The sequence below is a fragment of the Rattus rattus genome, chromosome 8 (genome assembly GCF_011064425.1).
Source record: "Rattus rattus isolate New Zealand chromosome 8, Rrattus_CSIRO_v1, whole genome shotgun sequence".
Taxonomy (NCBI): domain Eukaryota; kingdom Metazoa; phylum Chordata; class Mammalia; order Rodentia; family Muridae; genus Rattus; species Rattus rattus.
This window is the reverse complement of record NC_046161.1, coordinates 4,861,713-4,876,206: the sequence shown is the minus strand read 5'-3', so window position 1 is coordinate 4,876,206 and position 14,494 is coordinate 4,861,713. Positions and strand designations below refer to the sequence as shown.

Here is a 14,494-nt window from a genome sequence, read left to right as displayed (position 1 = left end):
CATGCACACATACGCACACTCAGGCACAAACATGTGCAGGGCCTAATAAATGGAATACTGTCCAGCTATACTTAGTAGTGTTCAATAATGCAAAGCACCCCCACTAAATTCTATTAGCTCAGGAACATCGTGGAAGAAAGGACAGAAAGAATGTAAGATTCAGAGGGAAATATGGGGATGCAGAGGAGGGAGAGTTGCTGACCTCTCATGCACTCTTAACATACAGCAGCCATGATGAGAGGCGGCAGCTGCCCAAAATCTTGCAAGATTAAGCCCCCAGCAACCCTCATCATGAAAAAGGAAGGAAGTCACAAGTCCCCATCCATTTCTAAGGGTTTGCTGATGGTTGAGGGAGAGGAAACTACATTTTCTTATTCAGTGCCCAATGTCTTATAGACAATCTCTCTCTCATGATCTAAGCAACTCTGATGAAATTCATTGGGCCATTTAAAAGGCATGACAGTAGAAGAGAATCCAAAAGAGTGGAGTGAGAGAAAAGAGGGTAATAAAAAGTCAATCAAACACATTACATAAATGTATGAAAATGTCAAGTTGAAACCCATTTTATAACATGAAAGGAAAACACACCTTAGATACACTAGATGATAGATAGATAGATAGATAGATAGATAGATAGATAGATAGATAGATGTAAATTTATTTAGCTGGACAGTAGTGCCAACACTTAGGAGGCAGGGGGCAGGAAGATCTCTGAGTTGGAGGCCAGGCTGATCTACAGTTTGTTCCAGGAGAGTTGGGGGTAAACATAGAAACCCTGTCTTGGAAAACCAGAGGAAGACAAGAAAAGATGAAAAGGGAAAAAAAAGAAAAGAAAAGAAACCCACCTACCAGCCTTGTAGATGATTACAATATGCTAAGGAAAACATACCTCAAAATAGAGAAAGAGTGTTAAAGAGTTCAATTGCATATTATACTTTTTTTTACTTCCTTTGAGTAAAGAGAGTTACCAGAACAAGGTTGGAGAATTCGATGGGTTAAGGTTGTCTTGTTTTCTTTTACTGTTACATTGAAATAATCTGACAGAACCAACTTAAAGGAGAAAGACTTTATTTTAGGTTACAGTTTCAGCTAAGTCCATCAAGCAAGGAAGTAGGAGAAGAAAATTAGTCACATTGTGACTGGGCTCAAAAGCAGCAAAGGCACTTGCTCCTTGGTTCCTTCCTTCCACTTTAATATTCCAGAACCCCTTTAGGGAATGGTGCCACCCACAGTGGGTAGGCAGGTTTTCCCACCTTAATTAAGGTAATGAAGATGATACACCCACAAGAACGCTGAGAGGTCCATCACCCAGGTGAGTCTAGATTTTGTCAAGATGCCAATTAACCCTATCACAAAAGGTGACTAATGGGAAGGAGGGAAGGAAGGAAAGAAGGAGGGAGGGAGGGAGAAAGGGAGGGAGAAAGGGAGGGAGGGAGGGAAGGAAGGAAGGAAGGAAGGAAGGAAGGAAGGAAGGAGGGAAGGAAGAAAGAAAGGAAGGAGACAGGAAAGGAGAAAGGAATAAAGAAAAATAAAGGTAGGAAGAAAATAGGAAGGAACAAAAGAAAGAAGAAAAGGAAAAAGGAAAGGAAGGAAGAAAGGGGGAGGGAAGGAGGAAAGGGGGAGAAAAAGCCAGTTACAAACTCAGAAAACAAAGATATACAAATGGCATAATGGTATCAAGCTACCTGTGTCAGAAATAATACACTTACTCATTATAATATGAATATATTAAAACTGTCAACTAAATTGAAAGAATAGAAAGATGATGTGGCAATTTGAAACAAGGGCACATTACAAAAAAATGCCAGGATATCAGGAAGTAGTACCTAAAAATTGAAATCAAGGGCCAATAGGATACTTATGGTCTGAAAAAAAAAAAAAAAAAAAAAAAAAAAAACCAAGCATGCAAACAAGCATAAGAAATGGCAGCTTCTGACCTCTGACCTCTGACCTCTGACCTGTCTGTGGGAGTAAGTAGAAGCAGTGAGAACCAGCTGGAACAGAGACTTCTGGGTTTTGTTAAGTTTAATAAAAACCTGTACTTTTAAAAAGAATTAACAAAAAAGGGAGATCCTACAGTTTTTATTTTCTAACAGCACAGATCTGAAGGGCCCAAGTTGCACACGATACAATTTTCTAAAGTTACATTGTATCTACCACAAACAGTGAGGAACCCTGAAACAAATAGGCCTTCTCTTTAGAATTCAAACCTAGACCCTCTGGCTAATCAACTGGAAAAGTGACGTCAGGCTCCTGATTACTCAGAGACACCTGCTGCAGATCCCTCCAAAGGCACCTGCTGATGCCCACAGGCAGGCTCCTGGGTCACCCTGGAGACACCTGCTGATACCCACAGGTTCCATCAGGAAATCTACCAAGGTGGAGTTTGGTTTCTGAGTAAGAAATGAGGTTCTCCTTTCTGTCTCCACTGCCTATTTGTTCAAAAGAGAGTGGGTGCCACTTTCTATCTGCACTGAACTGGTCTGTTTCCCATATAAATGCTATTTATACACTCGGCAAGATAATAGCTGATTATAATGTAAATGTCTGAGAAGACAAACTTTACCATACAAAATAAATTGAATGTCTGGTTCCCCACAACAAGACCCACCCGCCTCCAGCGGTTTTAAGAAACTGGATCCAATCTGACAATAAATTTTGTTCCCTCTTTTTCTTTTGTTGACTTTTCAGGGGAAAGTCTTCAAACAAACAAAACCCAAAAAAAGCTAAACTTGTTTTTTCAAATATTCTAAAGCTGGTTCCACTTAAAAAAATACATATTTTTGGTTCAAACGGAGACATTTGTGTTCTTTGAGAATGTAAACACACGGGAACAGTGACTATCTGTCTCATAAATCGGTCGGTTGGCCATCAACTTCAGAAGAATGTGGCGGAAGCTTTCCTAACTCCATTGTAATAATCATGGGGGTACTGCATTAATAGCACACTTAAAGAACAGAAATAAGACAAGAAGCCCTCAAAATAAGCATAAAAGTCTCAAGTTGTTATCACACACGTAAATCAGATTTTAGGAGAACAAGTTTCTGGGGCTCTCCAATCACTACACTCCCCCCGCACCCCACTCCCACAAAGTCCAACAGGAAGCTGTCAAAAGCTGGGTAGAACCAGCTGTGTACTGTTCCTGGACAGCCACCAGAGATGACGAGCAGTGTTAGCACACAGAGCCACAAATGCCTTAAGAGACTACAAGACCATGGGGTACTGCAAACCATTCCTCTAAAATCAGAAACAAGACAAGGACGTCGATGCTCACCAGTCTTAGTCAATACCTACTTGCCATTTTAATCAAAGTAACTGAGCAAGAGAAAGAAAGAAAATCTAAATGGGCTGAGAGATGTCTCAGCGTCAAGAGCATTTGCTCCAGCAAAAAACCAGTTAGGTTCCCAGCACCCACAGAAGATAACTCACAAGCATCTAGAACCCCAGCTTCCCGGGATGATTCCCTCTTATAGCATCATCTGCAGGAAAACACATGAACATGCACACAGGCATATAAATAATAATGAATTCAATCTTTAAAAAGAAAGAAAATCCTAAAGACACCACTGAAAATTCCACAGAACTGATAAACAAACTCCGTCAGGCAGAAAAGACACAAAATCAATAAAAAGAACTGAGCAACAGGCTGGTGATGTGGCTTAGGGGTATGACATTCAAGAGGCAAGACTCTGGTTACAGACCTCTGTACCACACTCATGCATGCACTCATGCACGCACGCACACACGCACGCACACGGACACAATAGTTTTCCTATGCATTGGCTATAGATAAGGATAAAAAAAACAGAGAAACAATCTTGTTCATGACTGCTTTTAGAAAGAAAGTAGAATCGAGGAATAAACTCAAGTAAGGAAGTGGAAACACCTTGAGAATGAAAATTATCAAACACAGAAGTAAAGAACAGAAGACACTAGAAGGTGGGAAGGCTGCACACCCATACAGGGATCAACTCTGTGTAGGTAGCCTTTAGAGCGCAAGAGATTTACAGGCCTGCATGAAACACCAGTGACACTGTACACCAAAACAAAAAAAGGTAAGCTTAAGTCCAATGGAAGTGCAAAGGACCCCAAATAGCAGACGAGATTGTCAACAAAAGGGACAACTCCAGTGCAAAGAGAATACCTTTCTCAAAATGTGCTAGAGAATGATAAAGGTCAAAACCATCACGGAATGGTCATGAAAACTGGAGCATGCACCGGTGTAAGATAAAACTCCTACGACTGAGTGTATCAACGTTGACAAACACGGACAAGCATGTGTTGGGGAAAAGAAAGCCTTCTCAGCAGACAGGGCTGAGAAAGAACGGTTCTTGCTGAGGTGATTCCAGCTAGAGCCTTATACAAACGTGTTTTAGCTTCATTTCTGCTGCTGTGACAAACATCCTGGCAAACTTAAAGGAGAAGGGGTTTGTTTAGCTTACGATTTCGTATTACAGCCCATTATTGCAGGGAAGTCACCTAACAGGGAGCTTGAGACAGTGGTCACAATCACATCACATCCCAAGATAAAAGTGCTATGCTCGCCTGCGTGCCTGTGCTTAGTTTAACTTCTCCATTCGTACACAGTGCAGAATCCCCTGTCTACACCTACACTGGGCTGAATCTTCCCACACTCACTGTTTTAATCAAGACGGTCCGCCACATGCATGCCCGCACTCTAACCCAATGTAGACAATCCCTTATTGAGACTCTCTTCCCAGGAGAGTCTCAGTTGTTAACAGTTAAAACAGAAAAACAAAACAAAACAAAAAAACAGAACAAAAATAAAAATAAATAAACAAACAAACAAACAAAAAACACTCAACCTGAGTGGATCAAGGATCTTCTTGTAAGAACCAAGACATTGAAAGTGCCACAAGAAATATGGGATAACACTTCAATGTGTTATGGCACAGGCGAGCATTCCTTGATGCTTAGGATGCAAATGGAAGAACTGACATGAGAATGTATCAAAACACTCTGCACCGCTAAGTAAATAATCAGTGCTGTAATGGCTAATGCAAAGAATGGGAGAAAATGGCCTCCAAAGTTTCACAGACTGAGGACTGATGTCCACAGTTATAAGGAGCTCAAAACACTTCTAAGCCCACAAATAGCTCGGAGAACAAGTGAACAATGGGTTAGTAGATGCTTCTCACTTATAGTCCTGTAAACAACAGTCAATACAGGAGCAATGCTCACTGCCTTCAGCAACCAAAGAAATCCAATCAAAAGTGCAGGGAGGTTCCGCCTAAGCCCTCTCAGCATGGAGATAGCCAATTAATCCATCAATCAATTAGAAGAGAGAGCAGTGATGCTGTGGAAGGCATAAAGCTCTGTGTGCTGCTGTGGGGTTAAATTAGTGCAGCCCCTAGGGAATCAGCACAGAGTCTCCTCAAAACCACTACAAACAGGTCGCACCATCTGTAGGTCTGCACTGAAGGAGGCAAAGTCCCCATATACACCCAAGTACTTGCATTTATTGCTGCACTACTCACAGTAGTGCATTCAATAGAGATGTCTCATGTGTGCATACACATAGAACAGACTATTACCCAGCCATACAGAAAGCTGAAGTCATTCAAAGGATACTCGATCATGTGCTTCTGGTAGGCCCTGCCCTTCTCTCCCATTCCCTCTGCCTTGCTAAACAAAAACAATTCCATTACATTCCTTAAGTTGGCCACCAGATCTATTCTGTTATTTGACCACTTCCTCCTACTGAGGGTGCCGACCAAGGTCTATCTATCAAAGTATGGAAGTTCAGCAATCAAAAGCCTCTTTGACTCACCTAATTCACATGTCCGATTAAAATTTGACCCTTTGCTCTAGCATAGGGTTCCCCCTATAACTTTAAAAAACCCCATTTTCCTGTGAGCCAAATCCATCTCCTCTCTATCCAGGGGCAGTCCTTTCTCCCTCTGGGACAAATGCCCTTCCGCATCTCCCTTGTTTCCGTCCCCTTCTCCCTGGTCCTCTATCTCCTGTCGTTGTCTCCTATTCTCTGTCCTCTGTCCCTCTGGGGCAAACAAGACTCTTGTGATAAGAACTCACTGGGTGTCCTGAGCTAGTACCAATTCCTTTGAAGGGAAATGGATGGAACCAGATGTCATACAATGCCAAATAAACCAGAAAGACAAACACCCCATGTTTCCTCTTATGTGTGGAAACAGGAGTTTTCTGAAGAGTGAAATCGTCCAGGGATTACTAGGGAGTGGGGGCGGGCTGGGAGAGGTAAAAGAGAATGTGTGAGAAAGAGAGATGAACACATGACCCTAAAGTTATGTACGGAAATCTCAGCAAACCTTACGAACATGTAAAACCGATTTATATTAATAACTTAATTTATTAAACACTACTTTATACGAAAGAACATGAGATCCACAGGATTTTACTGTACCCCAGACCTTAAGCACAAGAAACATGAAGTTACTCCTTCAGCTTCCACTTTCTATGAACCTTTGAGCCATTTTTTCAAAGGTGTTACTTTGGCAAAATCTAAAAAGATTGTTAATTGTACAAACTTTTCTAGTACCCAGGCAGAACTATCTACTAATGACCTTTCATGTGTTATTTACTGATACTGATACTGAATGTGAATAAAAGTCTAGGTCCAGAGTAGCATCTACTGTAACAGTCATTACAGATTTTGACCACACCCACTTTCAGGCTGAGAAATTGATTTAGGGGAACGTCTCCAAAAATAATACTTAATATGCAATGAGTTTTCCACCAGCGAACACCGTGTTAATCTATAAGTTAGAAACAATATATCTATGCAGTATATCCAATCCAATGTACATTCAAGAATAAAAATACCAGCTTTTAGTCTTTGACATAGAAAATATCATCAAAAAGATGAGCCAGATATCTCAGAAAGTTATGTTATCCAAACTACAGCCACCTGCATAAAATTTCCCTGGCTGTACTCATTGCTAACCATCCTCCCCTTCCTGCCCATCTGCAGCGCATGACACCTGGCAAACCACCAGGAGAGTTTCCCCTACAAATTTTAACGCTACAGACATTTTTGAGGTCACAGATATTATTACGCATACTCCTTTTATCTCCACAACACATATTGGAAAAACACTTTGGGAACTAGCGAGATCTATCCTCCAAGTGAACATGTGAGTGGCCGTGTGAATTTAACGACTCACAAAGGTACCAGTTAAATCCCACCCTAGAGAGTGAAGAGATTTAGTGATAACATTGGACATATTTGCCAAAGACACCCATTTTTCAACATTCTTGAATGTCCAAAATATCTTTCCCCTTTAAGCAGTTTTTAAGCAATTGATTTAAATTTTTAAGCATACATTCACCCAATTAATTTTTTTTAACTAGAAAATCTGCTAAATGAAGCAAAACTGAGAGAGGACAAGACAGGTGTGGTGGCTCATCCCTACTTCCCATCGCTCCAGAGGCTGAGGGTCAGAGTGTCAGTTAAGGTTTGAGGTCAGTCTGACGTACATGGTGAATTTCAGGACAGCCTGAGCTACAGAGTGAAGCTGCTCGAAACCAAACAGGGCTGTAGATGTGGCTCAATGGGTAAAAACATTTGCTGTCAAGCCTGATGACCTGAACTCATTACCCAGGACCGGCAGTACGGAAGCCAAAACAAACTCTCACGGGTGTCCCCTGAGCCCCACGTGACACATGTACAACTCCCACATAGGGATTAGATAGGTAAATAAATGAAATTTTAAAACAAGACAGAACTAGAAAGAAAGTAGCATCCTACTCACTGTTGACAGACACACCTCTACTCAGTTTTTAAAGTCCCCTCAGCATGTGCTCTACACATTTTTAAACCATGACAACAAAATGTTGGGTTAAATGCTTCTTTCAGAAATCTGTCCTCAGTCTGAAACAGTGCCCATCCCAAAGGAAAGCACAGATCACCAATTCAGTGGCACAGACAACCCCAGCCTGCCAGGTCTGTTCGCTGGAGGAAGCACATCCCTTGTAGCTTTCCAATGATCCATAGCCAAGAACCAAGTGAGCACCAAGGAGAACAGAGAATCCTTAGAAGTATCTCGTGTGTGTGTGTGTGTGTGTGTGTGTGTGTGTGTGTGTGTGTGTGTGTCAGATCGAACTGCTGCAATTACATTGTGAGACTCCCGCAAGAATGTCATAATATTACAACATCTTTGCTACTTGGAAGCACAAAATGGGGCAGTGAAGTTCCCCCTTGAGCAGCCCTCTGGATTGATTTTTACACACAGGAAGAAGACACAGCTTGATGATAAGCTATGACAGGTGCATTACTTTTATGTTCCTAAGACTAACCATACTAAGAAAAGTAAAAACAGCATCAGTGGACAAAGTCAAAAGACTCTCAATGGCACGTGTGCATCTGTAAGTTACAAAACCGAATGACTCTGCGTGCAGCATGAGCATCTGTATGTTACAAAGTAGAATGACTCTGCATGCCACATGCATGGGTGTATGTTACACTGCAGACACATGCAGGGACTTATGAGGCGCGGTATCCTAAGGAGTTTATGTGGGGAACAACTGCTGAGAGGATTCTATTTTCTTTGAATAATTACAAAGCTCAAGGGTAGCACAGAAGTAGTGTCAGTGGCACAAGGCTTTGACTGCTGCTCAGTTGAACCTCAGCACAAAGCAACAAACACAGTTTGCTTGTGGCATGCCCGAATAGTGAATGCTGTGTCAACGAAACAGTGGAGGGGCATCAGTACTGGCCGCACCTTTCCCATCAGTCACTGGGTATGGTCCATCTTTGACTTCAGTGTCAGACCACCCCGCCCACTTTACCATACTGACCTTATTTGTAGCCAAAACTCTAGCTCCTATTTTCTGGCAGCCACAACATCAAATATGACTTTCCATTCCCTCTGTGACTTTAAGTTCCACAGAAACCAGCTGGGCAGTGTGATAGGTACCTGCCTTTAATCCCAGCACACAGGACACAGAGGCAGGTGGATCTCTGAGTTTGAGACCAGTCCAATCTACAACGTGAGTTCTAAGGTAGCCAGGGCTACAAAGAGAAACCCTGTCTCAAGACTAAACAAAAGTTTCAGAGTCCTATTTCTCTAATTTAATGTCAACATGCAATGTGAAGCATTGGCTTCATTTCAGAAAGGAGAAAGAACAGACGGCTCGACGATGGGACACCTTGCCCCACAGCCCCAGAACAATGGGCGTGAGACAAAGTAGGTATTTAACCTGATCAGTTCCAAACTCTTCCAGCCACTGTGACTGCAAGGCTGAGGTAACAGTGCCAGCCTGCTACACTGCCAGATTACAGCAGAGAATTGTCCATCTTGAAAGGTGACAATCCCAGGGCCATTGCTCTCCAAGAGTGACTAAGCACCCAGGGGGAGGGTGGACCAACCCCTGAGGGACTTGCTGAGGACAACCATCCACTTACATCTATCTAGCAGGCGCCCTGCTAGGCTGGCCGCCACCAGAAGTAACTTCCCACCATACATTCCTTCACATTCTGCAATGGCATTCCTATCCCTCAGCGGCTTCCTGCAACCCGCTCCAAAAGCCTTCACATCCTCTTCCCTGCCCAGCTTCACTGCTCTACAACCTCTCATCAGCTGTGACCTCCTGGCTGTGCGCCACAGGACACTAAAAGTTCACGTTATCTAACCCCTTTGGTTTGTGTTTCCGGGAATCCTGCTATTCAACCCTAGTTTACTCCAAATCTTATTTCCCACAGTGGCTATCTCAAAAGAATGTTCCTTCTCCAGAACCCAGCCCAAAATTCCCTCATTCTCACCAGATGCCCTGGTGTCCTGTTCCACACAGAGACATCAAGGAGTCCTGATCAACACTGTCCACTCTTCCATTTCTGGCTCTTCCTCTCTGAAGCTGGCAACTCCCCCTCGGAGCCTCTCATCACACCACAAACCTTGCTTGCCCATTTCTTCCCTCCTCCTCTTTACATAACCACCTTTTCTTCCTCACATGGTGCCACTTTTTCTCTCTATTGCTGTGAGAAAACATTGCAAGAAAACGCAAATTAGAGAAAGCAAATGGTTTGGTCCCGCTTGCACATTACTTTGCACATTGTTGAAGGAAGTCAAGTCAAGACTGAAGCAGAAAACAGAAGCAGAACCCACAGAAGGCAGCTGCTTGCTGGTTCTAAAAGACTCGTGCTCTGAATAAGCCTTCCTTGTGCCCCACCCCCCAGAGCCACCCATCCAAGCAATGGACTGAGCCCTCCTACATGGATTAACAATCAAGAAATTCCCTATGACAGATGACCTGAGCTAGGCAATCCCTCAACTGAGACCCCAGCCCCTTCTCAGGGAACTCTAGGTTCAGTCTGGGCAACAGTCAACACTAAGTAGAACACACAGCTACTGTTCCTTCCTTTTGATCTACATCCAAACATGAAGCGACCTACTCTCCAGAGTGTAGGAGGATAGAGAAGAATGACATGAGGTGGATTTAAGGGGATTTAAAACTATTGCTCACCGTATCTCAGGAGGAAGTCAAATGTGGGCATACAAACCTGTCAGATAGGTAAACTGAGGCAAATCAGCTTAAGAGCCTCTATGGTCATATGCGCAGTTAAACTCTTTGACTCCCATTAGCTCACTGAAATGTAGACACTTGCCCACTATTACAGAAGTAAACCCACCTTCCCAAGTCATTATCCTAAGTTTAACAAGTCAAATTAAAGGCTGGGACTTTCCAACAGGATTTTGTTTGAATCTCAAACAATATGTATCAAGACTTAGCTCACAATTAATGTTTTACCCATAGGTACCCATGCCATAAAACCACGTAAGTGTTTCTACAATTCCTCAACAACTCATCTGAAGAATTATCTTCACTTCTTCCCTCTACACATCTGGTCACCAACTGCTGATCTCTCTCTGTCCATACTCAAAAAGGTCTCCCATCAGCATCGGAGACTGCAACCCATTTGAAGCTCTGAAGCTATAACATGATCATCAGTTGAGATTAGGTCAGTGGTGGATCATTTGCGCCAAATGCAAGGCACCAATTCTCAATTCCTAGCATCACATCAGGACATAAAAATCTTTACAAGGCTCCCTTGACATTGCCACTTTACAGCTCAGCATCTCTAACAGGTAAGGAAATTCCAACTTTCACATTATAAGCACTATGTGTAGCTTCCATGAAGTAGTCATAAGCACCTGGTTTCGTATATTAATACAGAGCACTGTAATTTCTAGCCTTGGTATTTTGACTTTGAAAGCACCTGACCTAAGTGTCCAGTCCCAAATCAAATTACCACTCTTGCTAGATCCTGGTGTCCCCAGCCTCCAGTCCCTTCTCTGACTTTGGTACACTCAAAGCAGTCTTGTCCTCACTTCACCAGAAGCACTCCCTCAATCCAAAGCCAGGACAAACCATGCCTTCCATAGCTTTTCAATTTGAAAGCCTAGTTTTGATTTTTATAGTTCTGGGAAATTTTCACTGTAACCTCATCTCTTTTATTCTACGGACGGACATACCTCAAACAAAATCTTCTTCCAGGCTTCAATTGGAAACAACCAAACTTCCTTCTGAGTATATGGCCTGTACCACGCATTGGTCAGTCTACCAGTATAGTCACAAAAAGCACATCTGGTACCACCCCCAACCTAGTCACCACCAAATGGTCTTCTGTGTGACCAACCCATTGATTAAAGCAGGAGTTGTGTCATTATGATCCTAGGCAGAAGTCCCAGAGATATTCTAGGGAGACTCTGGGCCCTTCCTGTTTTGTCAGCCCCCCTACTTTTGTTTATTTAAATTGATTGACATGAAAGTACTAGGCATAGAAGACCAGCCAGGCTGGGATGGGTGGGATCATATACATTGCACAAAAATACAAGATTGGTTTTTTTTTCTTTCAAAAATGGATGAATATTCTCTACAGGTTAGAGGATAGCCTCATCTACTGAATAACTTCTAAGCTAGCCAGAACTGCATAGGAAGACCCCATCTGAAGAATAAAAGGGAGAGACTTTTAATTTCCATTTTCCTTGACTCTGACTTGAACAAAAAACTGTTCCTGTAACAAAGAGTGCCCAGGAAAGTTTCCTGTTCTCAAAGAAAAGACCAATTGGTCTGTCTCACCGTTTAATTTACACATGTCCGAGCCTTTGGCTCATGTCTTTTTCTAAATTACGGGATGGCCACAGGCATGGAAGTGGGGGTGGAGGGTGATCAGATACCCCAGGATTTGAACAAAATGTAATACATCTATTTCCCTTCTACAATTTCTCTTTCCTAATTTCTTGTAAAGTAGAGAGAAAATGGGTGGCTGGCTCTAGACCTAACTGCCTAGTAGCAGCTTCTCACAGCTGTATCAGATTCCAAGAATCAAGGTCCAATTCAAGGCTCAGAGACCACCCCCTCCCTACCTTGAGAACTAGACTACTCAAGTTTATTCTGGTGAAAGGCAATCTGGACATTTCTAAGACTGACGATAAAATAAAACGAATGTTTTGCTTGAAGAATAAAAGGTTCCAACTATAGTTAAGTAGTAAACAATGTATCGTGTAATAGGCTGGTTTTCATTGAGCGTGAGTCTTAGAGAGCCTGCCATCTTGCTCTGCTTCGGAATTTTCTGCTTCGGAACTCAGGGTTTTATGCATGCTAGGTAAGCACTCTACCGATGCTTGAAAACTTTACTGTAACTTTACTTACTGAAACTACTCCGCACTTTGGTAAGAGTTGTAAAAATCTTTTCTACTTCTGTTATTGAGACTTCTGGTACTACCTGTAGGCCTCCATAAGGAAGAGCACTTTCACGTGAGCTCCAAGACTCAAACATAACCTCAAAGCCCTTCTCTACAGCCCCAAGAAAACCACCCTGAACTGTACAGTTGATGAGGAAACAGCTGCAAACCACTCCTTTTATTTATTGGTCGCATAGCCTAGACAGATACCCAGGACTTCTGTATTTTAGGTCTGTTAGTCACCTGCGCTCTCCTTTCTAAGCTTCTCCCTCAGTATTGCTCTTCTACCTAGCCATTTTCTCCTTCATGGCTCGCAAGTTTATCCATATGTTTGCCAACAACTCCCATGATTTTATTTTTTGTCTGTTTTACATGTTGATGTTTCCAAATTGGGCCTGCAAACCCCCTCGGTGCTCCCTAAGGATCTATTGAGTGACTATCAAGTGAACTTACAGTCTGCCCTCATGACCGAGGAGCCTAATCCTGTTCGTTCAGAATTACATTGTGCTTCAGGGAGCTGCTGCAGTATTTAGCAAGTGATACTCTTTTAATAAAATAAATAAATAAATAATAAATAAAAGTGAGATTCCAGAATAAAAATGAGTAGAAATTTAATAACTAATGTGTATAAAAATGTACCAAGGAAACCCAAAATTTTGCAAATATAATATGCATTTAAATAATAAAACAGTGATCGTTACCAAAAAAATACATTAACATTGAAATAAATAATCTTTAAAAAATTAAAATAAAAATGAAAGAGATTCCAGAATAAAAAGAAGGAGAAGGGGAAATTTAATAGCTAACATGTATGAAAATGTCCCAAGGAAACCCAAAATCTTGCAAATACAAAATGCATTTAAATGATAAAACAGTGATCGTTATAAAAACAAACAAACAAACAAAAATACACTGACATTGGGATTCTCTGAAATCACAGCAACATTTCTTTGACAAATAGTTTCTACTCACCCAGACAACACAGTCAGGAGCTAATATGAGACCCCATCCTTCTAGCCCCACGACCAAAAGAAAGGGGTGATAAGTAGAAAACCTTAAAAGCATCTAACTTCCAGACAGAGAAGTATAAACGATCCACAAGAAAGGACTGTGGTGTAACACTATCATGGACCGTGATGCAGAGCTTATGTTCCAGTCAGCATCTGTGAAGTTAGACTTCACAAGCAGATGAGGAAGACACCAATAAAGAGGTCTCCTAAGCGAATGTTTGAGAAACTCTCGTAACAAAATTGCAGACTGCACCTGTCTCCTGCACAGACTTTCGCTTGCTAAAAAGCCTGTCTTGGGGACTGGACTGATAACTCAGAGGTCAGCTCCAAGGTCAGGGGCGCTCCCTGCTCTTCCAGTGAATTAGAGTTTGGTTCCTAGCACACAAGTCGGGTGGTTCACACTGTCTAATTCCAGCTTCAAGAACTGCAGCACCTTCTTCTGGTCTCTGAGGGCACTACTTGCAGGCATGAGTATAGACACACACGTATGCATAAATTAAAAACAAAATAGTACATGGCTCTGTTGTTAAGCAAAAATCTGAAAGACCATGAAGTTCTAAGCCAACCATTAGTTCCACTTCCTAAGACCAATCTCATCGTAGCACTGTGAGGTTCTGCAGTGGCTTTTCATGGCACTGTGGGTGTATACAGCAGATACTGACAGTTCGTGTCAGGCTATCACAGCCAATCGTCACCCCTGCAGAAGACAGTCAAGTAAAACACTTCCCAGCTCCACCGTCCCAGGACCTGCACACGCCATTTTTCCTTACCCTCCTCCCTCCTACCTCAGGTCTTTGGTGCAGT

At 42.3% G+C, this 14,494-nt stretch overlaps 1 protein-coding gene across 1 annotated transcript in view; it reads right to left on the bottom strand.

Annotated features, from left to right (window-relative positions):
- Arhgap42 (Rho GTPase activating protein 42) overlaps positions 1-14,494 on the bottom strand; it is a 224,626-nt gene that overhangs the window by 128,853 nt on the left and 81,279 nt on the right. The window lies entirely within an intron of this gene.